Source organism: Pithys albifrons, chromosome 14 (genome assembly GCF_047495875.1).
Source record: "Pithys albifrons albifrons isolate INPA30051 chromosome 14, PitAlb_v1, whole genome shotgun sequence".
In the NCBI taxonomy this organism is placed as follows: Eukaryota; Metazoa; Chordata; class Aves; order Passeriformes; family Thamnophilidae; genus Pithys; species Pithys albifrons.
In genome coordinates, this window is record NC_092471.1 from 17,994,323 (window position 1) to 18,012,794 (window position 18,472).

Genomic DNA, 18,472 nt, shown 5'->3' on the forward strand with positions numbered 1-18,472 from the left:
TGAGCACTAACTTGCTCGTGCATGACTACAAAAAAAGGCTTCCCATGTGGGATCAGACTCAGAGGCCCTGGAGAGCAAAAGTGTGAACCCTGTGAAGTGTCAGTGCCCAGAAGTCCTTCCAGTCCCACCAGCAGAGCTTTTGAAACAACGCTCCAGGATTAACCAGCAACAGCAACAACAAAACTCTTCACAAAATGACAATATTGTGCTCAGCTGTTCTGGGGATGGAAGACACAAGTTCTGCAAATTCCTCGACTGGACATCGACAATAAGTCACCTTTTTCACTGCATCCATTGGCTCTCCCCCTTCCCTTGGGCCTTCTGAGTCACAGCTGTTGAGCTTTGGCTTAAACTCCAAATCAGTAAAACTGCTTCTGCTATTTCTCTGTGGTCTAGTAAAACTCAGATGTAGCAAAACAAAGCCAGATTCCTTGAATTGTTATTTCCTTATGTTTAAAGAAGAAAAAGAACCCCTGATCTTAAAACATGTCTGATTTCTCTTTCTCAGTACTTGGCAGCACCAAATGAATCAAAATCTCCTCTCACACCCTCTTCTTTCCATGTTGTTTCTGTTAATCAGGAGTGGAAAATATAAATATTGGTTTAGCTGCTGTTTCTACATTTTGCTGCAGCCTCCTCTAGGTTTTTCAGAGTGCAAGCTCTGCATCCCTAGACCTGGCTTGCTTGTTCTGGATGTGATTCCAAAGCTCTGGAATACTCTCAGTGAGCAACAAAAGCACTTTCCAAAGAATAAAGGGACACCATAAATGTTCTCTTTCCTAGATGGGACCCACTGGCTCAGGGGTGCATTAGTGCCACCAAAGATTCTCCCACAGCTACCAGTTAAGAGTTCCAGTTATAGTGGTTAAGGTTTATTCTTCCACAGACTCCCTGGATCCTTTCACTGCAATGAGGTTTGGAACAGACGAGGCTCATTAGAGAGGCATATTACCAATATCCCAGCCCTGATAGTTGTTAAAATCATTAATTCTAACTTTATGCAACCACGAATGATGCAGGGCAGCTGCGCTGACAGCACAGCAATTTGTGTCAACCCCCCACAGTGACACTGGATAAAGGGATGTGGGAATGAACAGCCAAGGAAAGGCAATAGTTTGCTATTGACTACTTTTAACGAAGGTGTCATTAATGAGGTCACCAATTGGCATCACCTGGGTGGAAAAAAAGGTGCAGCACTTTTGCTGCCTTCCTTTCCCACTGACAGGATGACAATGGAATCTGCTGGAACATTGGTGAGGTTGGAAATAACCCCCTTAACCCCTAAAGCACCTTGTGCTGAGCATGTTCTTTGAGGGGGCAGCAGTGAGGGGGAATTGTGTATCCCTGCTCATCAGACAAGGAGACATTCCTGGCTTAGCACTGTCATTCCATGCTGCAGGTGCTCCTTTCTGGAAGCTGTTGGGAAGCAGAGACCTCATGGACTATTAGCAGCTGGTTGTTTCACTCCAAGTCCAAACCTCCACAGTCAGGCCTGGAACAGACATTGTCCTTGATGCAATCTGGAATTTCTGCTTTCCAGAACAGGCTCCCCAAAAATCTTACAGACATCCTGTCTTGGGTTGAGCTGGCAAAATGCTTTCTGCCCAATACAGACTGTCAGAGCTTCTCTCCCCCCACCGAGAAAAGGGAGGAAAAAAACTGTAAAGTCTAAGATTTAAACTTAAACTAATTATATCTATTTATACAGAAAAGAGAAAATTAAAAGAAAATTACAATGTAACACACACTTACACAAGTTAGATATAACAATTTTTCTACTTCCCACTGAAGACAGATCCCATCACTCTGCACCTATAAAGTACCCCAAAAGACACCCAATAAGGAACAGAAAGAAGGAATAACAATAAAATGTTTACTTCCCCCAATTAAAACAAAATGTGACGTAGTGGCAGCAGCAGCAAGGCCCAGCACAGCAGGACAGTGGCAGCGTGTCCTGTCTCTACTGCAACCATGATGGGAACTGACAAACACCTCCTACTCTACTGTACTTATATCTCGGTTTTGCATCAAAAAATATGAAATATTTTTTTGGTTGTTTAAGTCAGGTGATGCTTGACCCCTCTAATCTATGTAGACTCTCTGGGCCTGCTGAAACTGAGGCCTAGGTAAAAACTAAAGCCAAAATTACCACACATCCCCGTTCCACTGGGAGAAGAGTTGCACAAAGGGTGCCTTCAGCAATGCCAAGCCACATCCCAGCTCAGTGCAACAATGAGCTCAGATTTGCTGGGGTAGTTACAAACCTACAGAAAGAGTCAGGAAATGTCACCAAACAGTAGGAAAAGCTTGGTTTTCCTCTCATTTTATCTGGGAAATTAGGAGGAATTCTGTTGGATATGCAGTGTTGTGAAAACCGGGAGATGGGAGAACAAATCATGGAATCCCAGACTGGTTTGGGTTGGAAGGGACCTTAAAGATCATCTTGTTCCAACTCCTGCCATGGGCAGGGACACCTTCCATTAGCCCAGGTTACTCCAAGCCCTGTCCAGCCTGGCCTTGGACACTTCCAGGTATGGGGCAGCCACAGCTTTTCTGGGGAACCTGTGCCAGGGCCTGCCCACCCTCACATGGAAGGATTTCTCCCCATTATCCCATCTATCCCTGCCCTATGGAGGTGGGAAGCCATTTCTTCTGTCCTGTCACTCCAAGCCCTTGAAGTCCAGGAATTTTTCTCTCCACATTTGCTAACATGGAAGAAATTCCTGGCAGCTTTCACCAGCTGCCCTATCCTGAGCTCCACAGGCCTGGATGTGGGAAGGGCTGTGGACCAGGGGTGCTGTTTTAGGAGGCTGTGGATGGGAGAAGGTTTCTGGCTCCTCCTGGTCTGCAGCAACATGATCAGTGTTCAGCTCACCCTGGAGCTCACCAGGGCCACCAGAAGTGAGCTGCACTCCCTGACTTAGGTCTTTTGGAACCAAGTCACCCCATAGATCTCCACATCCAGTCCTATTAGTCCCAGACTACTGCAGCTCAGTCTCTGAGGAGTTAACAGAGTATCTGTTTTTCCTTCACAGATGACAGGGTAGAAAACACTTCCCTTGCCCTGCAGGGACCCCAGCACTAAAAATCCCAAAGCAACACCTTCAACCTACCACAGGAAGCCCAAGAGAAGAGGGAAGTACAAGTGTACTCATCTCCTGGGTGCCATATGCTAGAGAGGAATATTTTGGGCTTCTAAAAAGCACTGGGTTTCCACTTTTCTTCTGCATGTGAGGAAGTGTCTGCCACCAAGGAACGTTGCTCCATTGAGCTGCAAGCAACAGGTCGAAGTATTCCTGGAGAAGCATTTTTTTAGGTTTATATGGGCTGTTAATCATTTGTTCTATTTCCCTGAAGCAACAGACACCCAACTCCAGCTCCCAGCTCTGCTCTGTGCTGGTGGCACAGAGGGAAGGCTGTGCTGGAGGGAGGCTGGAGAGTGAAATCCCACCATAACCACGTTATTTTCCAGCATGTAGGGTCCAATTGCGGACACCACAAGCACACGTAGGACAAAGTGACAAGCTGTGCTGTGCTGCAGCCCAATGCTGAGTGCCAAAAATCCCAACTCCTTCAAAACAGCTCTCAGGAAGTGGCTGGGTGAAAGAGTGAGAGGGGGGGAGGTGGTAATTAGGTTGGTGGGGGAAGGTGGCAATTAGATCTGCTGCTCACCATGGGCTCAGCCTTCAGCTGTCACTCACCCACTGCCAGGAGCTTTTGGCAAACATTCCTGTCTCATGGAGAGCATCCCTGCTCATCATGTGCAAATGGGCACCTGGGAGGAAAACTCTTCTGCTTCACTCTCCTCCAAGAGCAGAGGAATCCTTGTCCCTGAGTGTTCAACTCCGGCTGTGCCCAGTGGCAGGGGGATCTCAGGGGTTCATCAGGAATGTAGGGATGGGACATGGAGCAATGGGTGCAAACTGAAGGAGTGGAAGTTTCCATTAATATTAGGAGGAAATCCTTCCCTGAGAGGGTGGGCAAACCCTGGCACAGGGTGCCCAGGGAAGCTGTGGTTGCCTCATCCCTGGGAGTGTCCAAGGCTAGGCTGGATGGGGCTTAGAGCAACCTGGGACAGTGGAAGGCATCCCTGTCCATGGCAGGGGGAGTTGAGACAAGATGAGTTTTCAGGTCCACCCAAACCCCTTAACATTCTGTGACTCTGTCCCCTCCTCACAGCTGTGAATCCCAACCAAAGACCATGGCAGAATTCAGCAGCAGGGTGCTGAGTGCTCCACAGAAATTTAATGTCATGCCATCTGAATCCTTTTTGCTGGACTCATTTTCAAATTGTTCCAGCTTTTATTTTTACACTAAATCTAGTACTAGTAGGACAAACTAGTGCCCAGGGAGGTGGTGGGGTCACCATCCCTGGAAGTGTTCAAGAGGTGTCTGGATGTGGCTCCTGGGGACATGGATTAGGGGTGGTTGTTGTGGTGCTGGGTTGACAGCTGGACTAGATGATCCTGGAGGTTTCTTCCCACCTTCATGATTCTGTGGACATTAGGAATATTAGGTTTAGATTAGATATTAGGGAACATTTCCTAATGGAAAAGGTTGTGAAACGCTGGTACAGCCGCCCAGGACAGTGGTGGAGACCCCATTCCTGGGAGTGTGGATATGGCACTTGAGGATGGGGTTTAGTGGTGAACATGGTGGTGGTGCTGGTTGGTGGTTGGACTTGATGATCCCAAAGGTCTCTTCCAGATAATCCCATGCAAATGGAATCTATATATTATATAACCCTGAGGTTCAGAGCACCTCAAACAGTTATGTTTCAGTAACAACTCTGTCAAGAATCTTTTCCTGTGCTCCATTTTTGAAGGAATGTTCTCCTGGCAGCAGTGACCCAGTGATTCTCAGATACAGATTTCCAGTTCCCTTTCCTATTTTCTGATTTCCAGCCAATAAGTGGGACAGCACATCTCATGGCTATGAGAGCTTTGGTAGACTTAAATGAATTAAAAAACAAATTAAACAAATCTAGACTGAACCAAAGAGTCAAAAGTGAACCAGAGCACAATATTTAGGTGCAGTGGATGTTGTTGCAGTGTTACCAAAATCCCAGGTGTCATATCCCAGCAAATTTCCAGCTGACTGAATTAGAAAGAAACTTTAATGGTTGTAAAAGTAATCCCAAAATCATGAACTGAGAATGAAACCAGAAAGATAAAGAGGTGGGTTTGAAAAGCAAATGAATTTGGAGTTGGCCTCCAGGAGCTGGGATAGCACAAGGAGCTGAAGTGAAGGTTGCAGAGATTCTGAATTATTTTCTCTTCCAAGGGGTGACAGGTAGGCTGATGGCATTCCCACCTTACGCGCAACGCAGGGAAAATAAATCCAGCGTTTAATACTTGTCCCTGCCTTGAGCAGGAGAGCGAACCAGCATCTGCTTGGGAACACTAGAGGGAGCAGAGACAAGGGAGGGGATGATGAGGAGTGACGGCGGGAGAGGAAAAGCCACTCCAGAAGCTGGAGTGGCTTTGAAGAGGAGGGGAAGGGAAAGGGTTTGCGTTTCCTGTGCCTCGAGCAGGGTCTCAAACCTAGTGAGCAAACAAAAGGGTGTAGTTTTGTGTACGGCAGAGGGGACCAGCTGGGCTCTCCTTGGGCACCTGTGATTAAGGGTTCGGTTTCTTCTGGTCAGAGTCCTCACCCCCAGCCAGGTAGGCACCTTTGGGGCTGACTTTGCCCGGGCTCAGCTGGTCTCCTGCAAAGGCTGGATCCTGACTCACTGCCCGGGGCTGCTGGTCCTTTCCTGATGGGAAGGGAGGAAAGCAGGAACGCGTTTTGCTGGCTCAATGAGTGAGGCAGGCACAATTCAGAGCCGCCACCAACCACACCTGGGTCTCTGTTAGGTTTGGGCTGGGGTTTCCCTAAATCACTCGAGCCACTTCCAAGCTTCCTCCCTGGTTTGCTCAGTCCAAATCCGATCGGCCGCACCTCCCCACCGCGTTTCTCTTTAAATACTCAGAATACGACAGGGCATTTTCTCCTTTTAAAGGTATCAGGAGTCATTAGCACCTCAGAAGTTGTCTTCCAGCGTTGTGCTTTGACCCTCCGCCTGCTCCAGTCAGCTCTCATTGAGCTGCTCCCTGGCTTGGGTTATCAGTTCGTTTGCTTGGAGATCACTGGAAGGGTGAGAGCTCCAGGCACTGGGGACGTGCCAGTTGCTGTCAGGTAATTTAATTCAGAGTGGGGCAGTGGGAAGCAGGAGTTTGAACAGCTTAAAGGCTTCTACCTCTTGCCACTGAGGAACAAGAAGAGCACCAGATCTGCTCAGAAAGCCTCTGATTCAGGTTCCAAGAGCTGACCTTGAAGATCATTTATTTTGGGTGCTCAGCAGATGCTGAGGCATGTACTAGGCATGTGAAATGCCAGCTTAAGCTGCTCTGTCATGAGGAAGCCTGCCTTAGCTTCTAATAAATCTTCAAACCACTCCAACAGAAGGTTGGCAAAACAGCCTTCTGAGACGTGGCATTTTGACAGGATTTTTTCTTTTAAAACCATTAATTTTTGTTTGCTGGAGCTTGCCTTGAAAAGTGCTGGATCTGAATTCTAATGTGCTGCAGGTTTGGATAAAATTTCTCAGTGTCACTTCTGATTTCTAAAATATTCTGAAAAAGTAGATTTTTCTACTCTAGGTACAGTCTGGCCTTTAACAGATAAAGGATTTATCCCAGTCTTATTGAATTAATATATTTCATTATTTTTATCAGTAGCAGTAATAATTAATAAAAATGTAATATATGCCTATTAACAGCTGTCAGTGTTAGCCCACTGCCTTTCATGGAGGGGACACTTCATTCCCCAATCTCAACCCAATTTCCCAGCTGTCCAAAGGCTCCTTTCATTGGCATTAATTCTACCTTGAGGAGAACTTGTTGATGTTAAAGTCAGCAAAGCTCTCAAGTACAGATTCATTTTTCAGCTTTCCCACTGAGGAGTGTTCCTAAGGTCAACCCTATCCTGGCACCACTTGCTGAGGTAGGATTAGAGCTTCTCTTGCTGGCACAGAGGGAGGGAAACTGCACCAGGAAGGATCTGCTCTGTACAAATATAATCAAAGTGTCTGCTGAGGGAAAGCACATGCCACAGAACAAGGAGATTTGCTGACATACGGGCTTTGGCATCACACGTCTCTTCCTGTGCCTGAGCAACACAGTTCTCAGAAAGCTCCTGGGCAGGACTCATTAGCTACAGCAGTGAAAACACTGGGTTTTGCCAGCACAAAGGCAATTGTAGGAGAGTTTCTACAGGCAAAATCAAAAGAATGAACCAGTCACACCGTGGAGAGACACAGGGCCATGTCGTGCTCTTGGGTCACCACAGCCCCGAGGAATAAAGGGGAAGAGCAGCTGGAAGGTGCCTGGTGGGAAAGGCCCTGGGGGTGCTGGGGACATGAGCCCAGGTGTGCCCACGTGGGCAAAGCCAAGGGCACCTGGCTTGGATCAGTCCCAGTGTGGCCACAGGATGTTGGCAGTGCCCATCCCTGTTCTGGCACTGCTGAGGTACCTCCAGCCCTGGGGGCAGTTCTGGGCCCCTCAGACAAGACATTGAGGGACTGAAGCATGTTCAGGGAAGGGAACAGAGCTGGGAAAGTGCCTGGAGAACTCCTGAGGGAGCTGGGGGGGCTCAGCCTGGAGAAAAGGAGACTCCGGGGAGACCTTCCCACTCTCTGCAACTCCCCTGATGGGGAGCTGGCACGGGGTTGGGCTCTGCTCCAGGGAACAGGGACAGGAGGAGAGGGAACAGCATCAGGCTGTGCTAGGGGAGGGGCAGGTTGGATACTGGGGAAAAGTTCTTCATGGAAAGGGTTGTAAAGCATTGGGATGGAAGTGGTGGGGTCCCCATGCCTGGAAGTGTTCAGAAAACGTGGAAGTGGCACTTCAGAACATGGTTTAGTGGTGAACACGGTGCTGGTCAACTGTTGGACTTGATGATCTTGGACATCTTTTCCAACCTTAACAGTCCCTTGATTCTCTGATACACTGTGAGCTCCACAGAACAGCCACACAACAGGTTTTGAGTGGAGAGTTCAGGCATCCAGAAAATACAGTGGCATCTGGTGTGTGGATCAGCAGCAACAAAGTTCTTCAGAATAAACCTGAGGGGGGAGAAACAGTGGGGTCTGTGCAAGGGAACAACTGAGAGATGCACAGATGAGCCAACAAACTTCTCCCAAGTGACACCACCAGCACAGGTGTGAAGTTGCTGGGTTTTTTAACCCAAGAATTGAGTGTCCACAGACTGAGACACATGCAGGCACAGGAGCTCCAAGACTTTTGCAGATATAAGGTATAAACAGCAAGCACTTAGGAATTAATAAGAACAAAAAACCAACAGTAAAGCTTCATATCTAAACAGCAATGCAGGAGTTTTAGAACAACTGTTGGGAAAAACAAAACCAAAGCAGAAATGAATCAAAAAGTTACCATACTTGCCATGTTTCCCAGGGTCACAAGTACTGCTGTGGAAGGAGAAATGGAAATTCACTGCTGCAACACCCTGATCTTTGTGTAGCAGAGCTGAACACAAGTGGCCAGAAATCCTACTGGGAGTGTGGTTATGGATCACACAGCAGAAAGGGCAGGGAGAGTCCAAGGGAGGATCACACTGGAATGCAGGACTCAGATATCCTTCCACCCCTCTCTGAGGAACACTCAGGTTTAGTCCATTTTGTGTTTTCAGTTCTGTTTCCTCAGGTGGTCAAATGCCCAGAGAAGCTGTGGCTGTCCCATCCCTGGAAGTGTTCAGGGCCAGGTTGCATGGGGGTTGGAGCAACGTGGGCTGGTGGAAGGTGTTCCTGCCCATGGCAGGGAGTGGCACTGGGTGGGCTTTAAGGTCCTTCCAACCCAAACCATTCTGGGATCCTGTAACTTCTGAAGCCATTGGCCAACTCAAATCCAATTTCAGAAGAGCCCAGAAAAAATTGTGTTTAATGAAAAAAGAGTCTGGGTAGAACAAAGAACCAGTCCCAGTCTCCTTAAGCAACCTCTTGTGACTAAGAGAAGGGAATCAGTGTTGGCTCCTTCGCAATCCCCTGCTGACTCACACGAGTGGGGGATGAAAGGTCATCCTTTGCCTTAAAAAAACTCTCCACAGAAACGTGGGATAAGATTGTGTTGTGGCTTGAGTGACCTTCATCTCAAATCCAGCCCTACCAACAGAGCCTGATGGAACAGAAGGATGATCTCAGCATGTCCTTTAAATCTGTTCTAACATCTCATAAGCAGGGAATGCCTCTTCTGTTGTGGTGAAACTCCACGTTAATTCCACTAGTGCCTAAAAATGAGGCAAACCAGGGAAAATATTGTTAAGAACTCCTGGTATGGAATGCTACTGGCAGAAGCTGAGCCATGGGGCTCCACTGGGAGTCCTTCCTGGTTCCTCACAAACACCTGTGGCAGTTCTTGGTCAATACCCCTGAAGTGGGACATGGCTCAGGAAAGCAGCTCTTTCAAGAATTCTCCTTCCCTGGGATATCAGTGCCCACAGATCAGCCCAAGGCAGCGCAGGCAATTTGTGAGGCTCCAAACCTCATCTCTCTAGCTATATTTTTGATTCTCTCTGGACAAAATTCCTGTCTCAGGGTGTGAGCATTGAGGCTGCTACAGCAATCCAGTGTTGACACCCAGAATCCCAGTAGCAAAGGCAAGAGATTCCCTCCAGCAAAAGCCCAACAAACATCCCCCATTGCTCAAAGAACAGCCTAGAAAGGGTCAGGATGGAGTATTTGTTTCAGCTGACAGAGTAAGGTGTGCACTGATCACTCAGTTCTTGTCCCACCCTGATCAAGATTGTTTTGACGATATCACCATCATCTTGATGTGAGGGTCTGAGGCTGGTTATACTTCCCTGGTATCTTGTCATGGAATCATGGAATAGTTTGGGTTTGAAGGGACCTTAAAGCCCATTCCATTCCACCCCCTGCCATGGGCAGGGACACCTTCCACTGTCCCAGGTGGCTTTGGACACTTCCAGGGATGGGGCAAGCACAGCTTCTCTGGGCAACCTGTGCCAAGGTCTCCCCATCCTCACAGGCAAAAATTCCTTCCCAATATCCCATCCAACCCTGCCCTCTGGCAGTGGGAAGCCATTCCCCTTGTCCTGCCCCTCCATCCCTTGTCCCAAGTCCCTCTCCAGCTCTCCTGTAGCCCCTTTAGGCACTGGAAGGTTTTATCACAGATTATAAAATGCTACTAGAGGAAGATAAACCATCAACCTCACACATTCAGCCAGATAATTTTGTGTACTGGGCAAAACATTCCTTCTGGCTCTTCCTACTCCTGAACAACTTGTATCACTGCCAGGAGCAAGCAACTCTGGAAGAGCTGTTTGAGCCCTGATACCCCACTATTAAATGGGAGATTAATAAACCCCCCTCACCTGTAAGTCATTGATTTTCATGCCTAGCTGCAGTGTTATATCTGATGGTCTTCCTCAGGAGTTAAACCTATTGCTCTTGCTTTGTGCCAAGATTATGAGGTGAAGGGAAATAATCCCTTTTCATTTACACTTCATGTAACTGTGGAGAAACAAACCAGAAATACTCCAGCATTGCAACTGTCTCAACTAAAGTCACATCCTAAAATCTCATTTGTTTCCAGGTAAATAACGAAACCCCACAAGTTCCTATTTACTAGGCCTGTTTCCTGCAGTCAGATATGCCCTTGCTCAGTTAAGGGGATTAACCCACACTGGTATTTTGCAGGGTAGAGCTGGGCTCTGTCCTCCCGCCAAAAGAGCCCAGTAAACCCAGTTCTGCTCCTAGAGCAGCTCCTGTTTGAGCCATGAGAGCTCAGTCTGACTCCCAGGCACCACAATAAGCTGCAGCTGGAAATTATGAAGAACCCCAACTTTCTATTTAGAAAGACTCTCAGATAGAGAAGCCACTGAGAAACAGCCACCCCAGAACCCCCTGGAGCTACTGCAGCACCAGAACCACACAACACTTCAAAGCAAATGTTTCCTCTTTGCTCCATAAAGCAGGGTGGGGAAAAGAGTGGGGGGAAAATGCAGCCAGCCAAAAAAGTTGACATTTGTGTGAATACCTGCCTCCAACCCCTCAGTTCCTAACCCTGCAGGATTTCAAAGTCCACAACTTGTTTTAGCACACCAGCTGCTTCTGCCTCAGCGCCGGTGACAGCAGGCAGTGTGAGAATGACACGACTTGGAGCCAGACCAGCTTTAGTGAAAAACAACGTTTAGAGATATATATATATAAGTATTACACACAATATTCCAAGTTAAAAGAAATTACTGAAAATGCAAAGGTAAGGATTCACAAATTAAGAAATTCCAGGATTAAGGGGCCTGTGCAATGTTAATTGGAGTGTCTGGTGTGATGCAATCCCTCCCATCACAATGTTTTCTGCAGGACTTTGTCCCACTCAGAGGAGAGGGTGGATGATTCCAAATTAATGAGCAGCTATTTAGTATTTGTTTGCTCTTGTTGTTCAGTGTGCAGCCCATTTCTGATGGTTTCCCTCCTCAGGGGTTACTGGGAAACAGCTGAACAGTTCCCTGATTGAATGTTTTATTACAGAACAAGCTCGTTTTTCAGCTCTGCTTAGTTTAACCCACTTCACCAAACTCAGGTTCTGCTCCGAGCACATGTGATTAATTTATTCCTAGCTTTTTAAAGGCTCACATTACAAATACATTTTTGATTAACTTATTGTCCCAGCACTTCCATTTTATCTAGACTGAGTGGTAAAAAAATTATTACAATGTTTCAGCTTTGTAAAAGTGTCCATAAATTCAGTATATCCAATTTAGAAAGCCAGATCACCCTTTTTGCAGAGTGCTTAGTGTTATATGGGGCTTGAAATGCTGCAAACTCAGGCCCAGCTGTAGCCCCAAGTGCACAGTGCTGTTGCAGATCAGCTATTGCCTCAAACTGAGGAACATCCAGTTAATGGACACTTCATAAAAAGGTTTCATTTGCAGTAACTTGGCCTTAGAAACTCAGCAGTGAAGGCAGAAATTAAATTAAGTTTCAGAGCTGTGTAAGCCCAAAACCCAGTGTTGGGGTCTCAACAGGCTGAGCTGGGCAAATGCACCCAAAGCCAAGACCCCAAAGGCTCAAGGGCCACTCCAGAAAACCAGGAGGAAGAGAGGGAGAAGCCCCTACAGCCACCAGGAGAAGGGGACTCGTTTCTCTCCTCCCACCAAGACAAGTGTCAGACACACTCCTGGTGGGACCATTTATCCTGTGCTTGCAATCCTTATGTGATCTGTATTTCCAAACTTCTGCAGCCATTGAAGCTGCATAGAAGAGTCAGAGACTTTATGACAACAAAGCCTGCCAGGCTTCCAGTTTATCCCTAAACTGGTGAGCTTTGTGTGGACCAGCTCAAGGAGGGGTGACACTCTCTGCCAGTGCTTTCAGCTGGCAGGGAGTGGTGAGGGGTCCCTGGTTCTACACTGTGCTCTGGAAGGGCAAGTGTTCAGAGCCCATTTCCTATTTCCTTCAGGTCTCTTCCATTTCCATCTCTGCCTAACTGTATCTGCCCCAGTCCTGCTTCTTGATCCCATTATCTTTCCCATTTCCTCACCAGGTACTCTCCAGTGTCCAAGTCACTGTTCCAGTCTCTGCAGTCACTCCCATAACAGCTCTTGGACATGCTGCTCCCTCCTAGATCCTCCCCAGCCAGTTGCTCCCCATCCTGGAGAAGGACATTCCCTAAACATATCCTTCCACCCTCCCTACATGTTCTGACTCTCCACCTTTTACAAAGTCCTTAAGGAAACACAGAATTTCCTCCCTTCCATTGCCAGTCTCTTTGCTGCTCAGTCCTGGCTCACCCTCCTCTTCCCTCTCCTCCCAGGACAACTCAGCCTGCCAAATTCCAGGCTCCCAATCCAAGCAGACCTCTCCTGACCCAGGCCACTGCATGGTCTGTGGAGATGGAATCTGCAGGTCCTTGGGTTTCAGGATGCACTGTCCCCAAGGCTACCCTGGGAAACCTGCATTCCTGAACTCCCTGCTACTTCCCAGAGGTGAGAATCCACAATTCCTGAATTGGTGGTGTCCCTTCAACTGCCCTCTGAGGGAGACCTTGTCTTACATGACTTGGAGGAGTTTATTGTCACAGATTAACCTTAACTTCTCTGAGCAGCTCACAGGCTGCCCTGCATTGATAACTTGGCCAAACCTGGATAAATTTTAATAAAGAGGGAAAAAACCTACTAAAGGTGCCAAATTCCATCTCAGGTTCTAGTTCCCCATTTCTGGACTGGAAGCAATAATATCTCAGAGGGGAAGAATGAGAACCCTGAGACACACAGAGCTGTCTGGCAAACTGTCCACAAAGCAGTTGCAGCTGAGAGAAGAGGAGCCAATAAAGATCTTTTGGCATGGGATGGAATGCACAGGAAAGTGGAAAATATGGGGTTTCTGGGTGCAGACTGTCACAGAATCACAGATCATGGAATGGTTTGGGCTGAAAGTGACCTTAAGGCCCATCCAGCCCCACCTCTGCCTTGTGTAGGGACACCTTCCACCAACCCAGGTTTCTCCAAGCCCCATCCAACCTGGCCTTGGACCCTTGCAGGGATGGGGCAGCCACAACTTAATCCACAAAACAAGACGCTGTTGCCCTCAGGTCTGGAAGCTGCTGAATGGGGCTCTGTGCTCCCAGAGCTGCTGCATTTCCATTTTGAGGGAAAATCAGAGGTTGGAAGAAAGGACCTCAGGCACAGAACACAGGAGGGGCTGTACAGCTCCTGAGACCATCCAATTGTTCTGTGAATGGAGAAGCTGCCAGAGACACCACCGGTGCTCACATTTAACCACCTCCCTGGGAAAGGCAAATGAGGGGACTAAAGGAAATCCCAGAAAAGCCAAGCCTGACGTTGGCAGGGATCTATTCTGGGATTCCTCAGGGTCATTTCAAAGAACACGTCAGCTTCTCTAAGAGCTCTGACCTTTGTTGCAAAGCAAGCACTGTAAAACCAGACATACCTGTCCTACCTGCATTTTATTCCACATTTCCAGAATGTTCGTTCCTTGAGTCAAGCTTTTTTTTTCAGGAGATTTTTGATCTGGTAAAAGAGAAACATCTCTCTGGTCACCAGTGCTAGGACTAGAAATTTATGTAGATATGTACAGAAGGAGTTGACCTCAGGGGAAAGATCTAGATTTATAGTGCTGTTGCTGCAGCAGAATTTATTCCTCACCTAGCAGACATGAAAGCAGGACTGGTTTATGGTGAGAAAAGTCACTGTACAGCATCAAACATGTTTATGTGGCCCAGGCTTCTGAGACTGGTCAGTCCCAGATGCTTTTAGAACAGCTTTTACATTTACAGAGAAGGATTAACAGAGGAAATCTGCCCCAAAAGGGAATTTCCTCATCCCAGGTGCTGAGTGTGTATCTCACAGCCCCAGGCCACAGTAAAAAATACTGCTGAACATTCTGGGTGCTCTTATTCCCACATGGACACTGCCACCTTCCCAGAAATCCTTCAAGGCTTTCAACCTCTGTGCACACCTGCTCAACTGATTTCCATAGGAGAATCCGGTGCTCTGCCCAGAAACATTTAATTCCATTAATATTACCTGGGGTGCCTTTCAATTCCACTGAATTTCTCTTTACTCTCAAAAATGGCAGATTAATTAGGAAAGTCTGACCTCTTTCCTCAGGTTTATATAATAATATACTCCCACTATCCTCCCACCTTTACCTGCCTTCCCTCTGGAATAAAGAATTCAGGAACTGTCAGTCTTCTCCAGGAGCCATTTCAGAGATAGTGGAACAGTCTGATAATTCCAACAATGCCTCGGAAACCTCAAACCTCATTGCATGTTTTATGATCAGGCTGCATGCAATTAAAATTAGAGAGACTGATACATCAGCAGGGCTTGGCTAAGCCATTTCTACACTACGTGCTCATCCAGGAATAGACTGGTAACTGATTTTTTTATTAAGTAAATTTTATCTCTCCCAATAAAAGCAAACCTTCCAGTTATGATGGAAGAGAAGAACAACTCCACACAAGCACTGAAACTTTCTGAATAACAGGATTTCATTTCATTCTGATTGGCTCTAAATTTTCTTCTTCCCCTGTAGTTAATATTTATAACTTGAGCAAAGGGAGAGGAATTTGATGGCCTGGTTTGAGGAGAAACTTTGCTCTTAATAACTCTTATTTTTACTGCCTTCCTGCTCTGTTCTGGCTAAGGAAAACCCGTATTCCTTCCTCACTGCACCAGTGTGGAATGGGGATCCTGTTTCAGTCTCCACATGAGAAGCACACCTTGACAACACTGGAAGGGAGAGGAGGAGCAAACCTCACCGTGGGAGTGATCCTCTTGCATCACACACCTGCATCACAGGGGTGTCCAATGTGCTTTAATCTGCCACTGCTGGCAGCTTAAATTACAAAGAGAAAGGACAATCTGGAAGTGTGAAAAATTCCTAATTATACCATTTAAAATAGAAGCAGCAATGGGAATATCTACAGTCTGACTGGGACACCAGGGATTTTAGCAATGATGAATAAAGAATGTTTCGGTGCAGGCTGAGAGAGAAGCTTTGGATCATTTTTCAAAGCTTGAAGAACTTCTCAAAGCGTTAGAAATGTTCATTTTCCTTCTGGGCCTTCAATGGTCATCAGAACATACCATGATCCTTCTAACAGTGCCCATGAATGTGGAACAGCACTTCCTGTCCAGAGATCATGAGCACAGAGGCACTTTGGGCTAAATCATGGAACTGTAGAATTCCAGACTGGTTTGGGTTGGAAGGGACCTTGAGCTCATCTCATTCCACGCCCTGCCATGGGCAGGGAAACCTTCCACTGTCCCAGGTTGCTCCAGCCTGGCCTTGGACACTTCCAGGGATGGGGCAGCCACAGATTCTCTGGGCACCCTGTGCCAGGGTCTGTCCACCCTCCCAGGGAAGGATTTTTCCCTGAAGTCTTGCTGAAATCAAGTCCTTACTGAATCTCCCTGTAAGTTTTCCTGGAGGACATGAGGCTGTACCTTATAAACACTGTTCCTGTCCCTGGTCAACAGCCCCCTGGGAGCCACAGTCTCAACTGACTGATCCAGTTCTGACCTGTCACAAGCCTTAAAATCCAGAAGAATCATGAAGTGGCAAATTTGATAGTGTGAGGAGTCAGTGTATTAGTCACACTGGATTAAGAACAAGTAGTTGAAGAAAACATTAAATGTAGCATAAAAAGGTATCAGAATATTGTCAGACATTCCTTATTGGCTTATTTATGAGTTCATAGGCAAAGTGCTGGGGAGATTTCAATATCATAAAAATGGAGGAAAAATTCCCCTTGCACCAGTGCAAACTGGTGGAAATTTGTATCCCTGGGCCTTTGCATATGTATATGTGTGCATATATATAAATATGCATGTACACACACATTATATATAGCTTTTTCAGTTGACATAAGACACTTCAGGAAGAAGGGTGTATAAAAATATGAAATGAAAGTTTTATGAAATGCAGAACACAGAAAACTTCAGTCAGTCAGGAAAAAAGACCTTGTGGATGAAATATAAATAGGGGGCAACCAGGCCTGTGAAAGTCATTGTCAGGATTGTTCTTTACCTGCTGTTGCTGCCTGGCAATACAGAAAAAATAAACCCAAAGAAAATATTTCAAGTTGTACCTACAGAGAGGATACAACTGCTGAAAACATCTGAAATGGAAGTTCCACCTCAGGCTCAGTCCCCAGGTAATAAAGCCCTGCTTTACTTCCAGAATGGCTGAGAAATATCCCATGTTTGGTGTGAAGAAGAGGAAAGCTCTGCCTGGGTTTTCAGTGGGCCTGTATTGTAGTAAAGATGCAAAGTGCTTTTTCTGCACTCCATTGATCTGCCCTACAAAACAACCAATTGCAGGTACAATCCTTGTCCGTTCCAGCATGAGCAGCTGCACTGCCCTGATTCCTTTGGGACCACGGTAAGCAGGAGCTGGAACAGGCACAGGTTCTCCCTTTGCTGGAGAATGGGGAGGAAGGGGTGGGAAATTATTCTTCACAAGCCCTTCACTGCACATCAAAGCATTCAGAAAGGCATCTTCATGCACACTGACATGCAGGTTCCTTTCCTGGTGGGATATCCTGATTTAAATCATCTCTGATCCAGAGGCGCTGCATTAAGAAGTTGCCAAGAATCAACATTTTGACTGTTTCAGCTTTAATTGCCAAAGCTGGTTAACCTGCAAGCTGAAGGAAGGAGAGTCACTCTGTAGGCAGTTGCCACTTGTTCCAGGACTGTTTGAGTCACTTTTGAGTGTGCAGCAGACATGCCTCCCTGTACTTTCATGCTAACTGGACATATTAGGCCTCTTCATTTGTTGTGGCAATTCCTCTGTTTCCCAGTTCCTTTCCATCTAGAACCACGTTTTAGGATGGAGTTTCTTTTGGGCAGGATGGAGCTTCCTTTGGGCAGGATGGAGCTTCCTTTGGGCAGGATGCTTCTGTAAGCAGAGGAAGGAGGTAGCCTACTTTCCAAAGCTAATTTCTATCTCAAAGTGTGGACATGAGGAAGGTGGCAGAGGGTGGGATGTGACTTAAAAGCAGATGGAAATGCAGAAGAACAGTTGCTTAGCACCTATAAAAGTCAGGCCCACTTCTTCACAAGAGATGTGTGTATTTAGGGATCCATATTTAGGAATCTACATTTGAATTTTGGCCTCTAAATAACCTAAACCCATCTCAGCTCTTTTGGAATGTTTGGCTGATCAGCAGGGATATTAAAAGTCAGAGGGATCCTGCTGCGGTCCTGGCAGCCGCCAGTTCCTTGGCATTCAGGGACAGCTTTTGGCTTACCTTGGGAGCTTTGCCATCTATTAATGAATGACAGAGAACACAAAAAGGTGCTGTAGAAACTGAATTCCACAATGATTTCTCAGCCAGTGGGACAATAGGGATCAGCCAGCAGCCTTTGTCTGAGCAGGAGATGCAAATTAAAGATTGGAGTCAGAGGTGATTATTCAACCTGGAGACTGTCTATGTGGTCATGGGAATGTTTTGGGGTGGGTCTGTAGCATCTCTTATCTGGGACTGAATCAATACAACACAGCAGGACTGACACAAAGCATTTCAGAAATGTTGAAAATAAAAGGCTGTAAAATGCTCGACATCAGGAAGAGTGTGCTCAAAAGCACTGGGAAGCTGAAAACATTTCCTTCACATTCTACTCTATTTCTTACTCGATTAGCCAAACTCAGCCGACAAAAGGAGCACGAAATTACCCTGTTTAATGACACAGATAAGGGAGAAAAACAGAAGCATTAAATTCCCATCAGTATCTCTCGCCTTTGTCTCAGCCTGCTCTCTAAGCCTGGCTCATGCTCACACTATTAATCTGGGTGTCTGGGACCAACTCCGGGTTTTTGTTAGTGACCTGATTCTGCACTGACACGCTCCTCCCAGTTCGGCGGAGCTCCCCATGTGATCCATTCTTCCCCCTAAATAAAGTTGATAAATCTGGCTGTGCCCAGAGT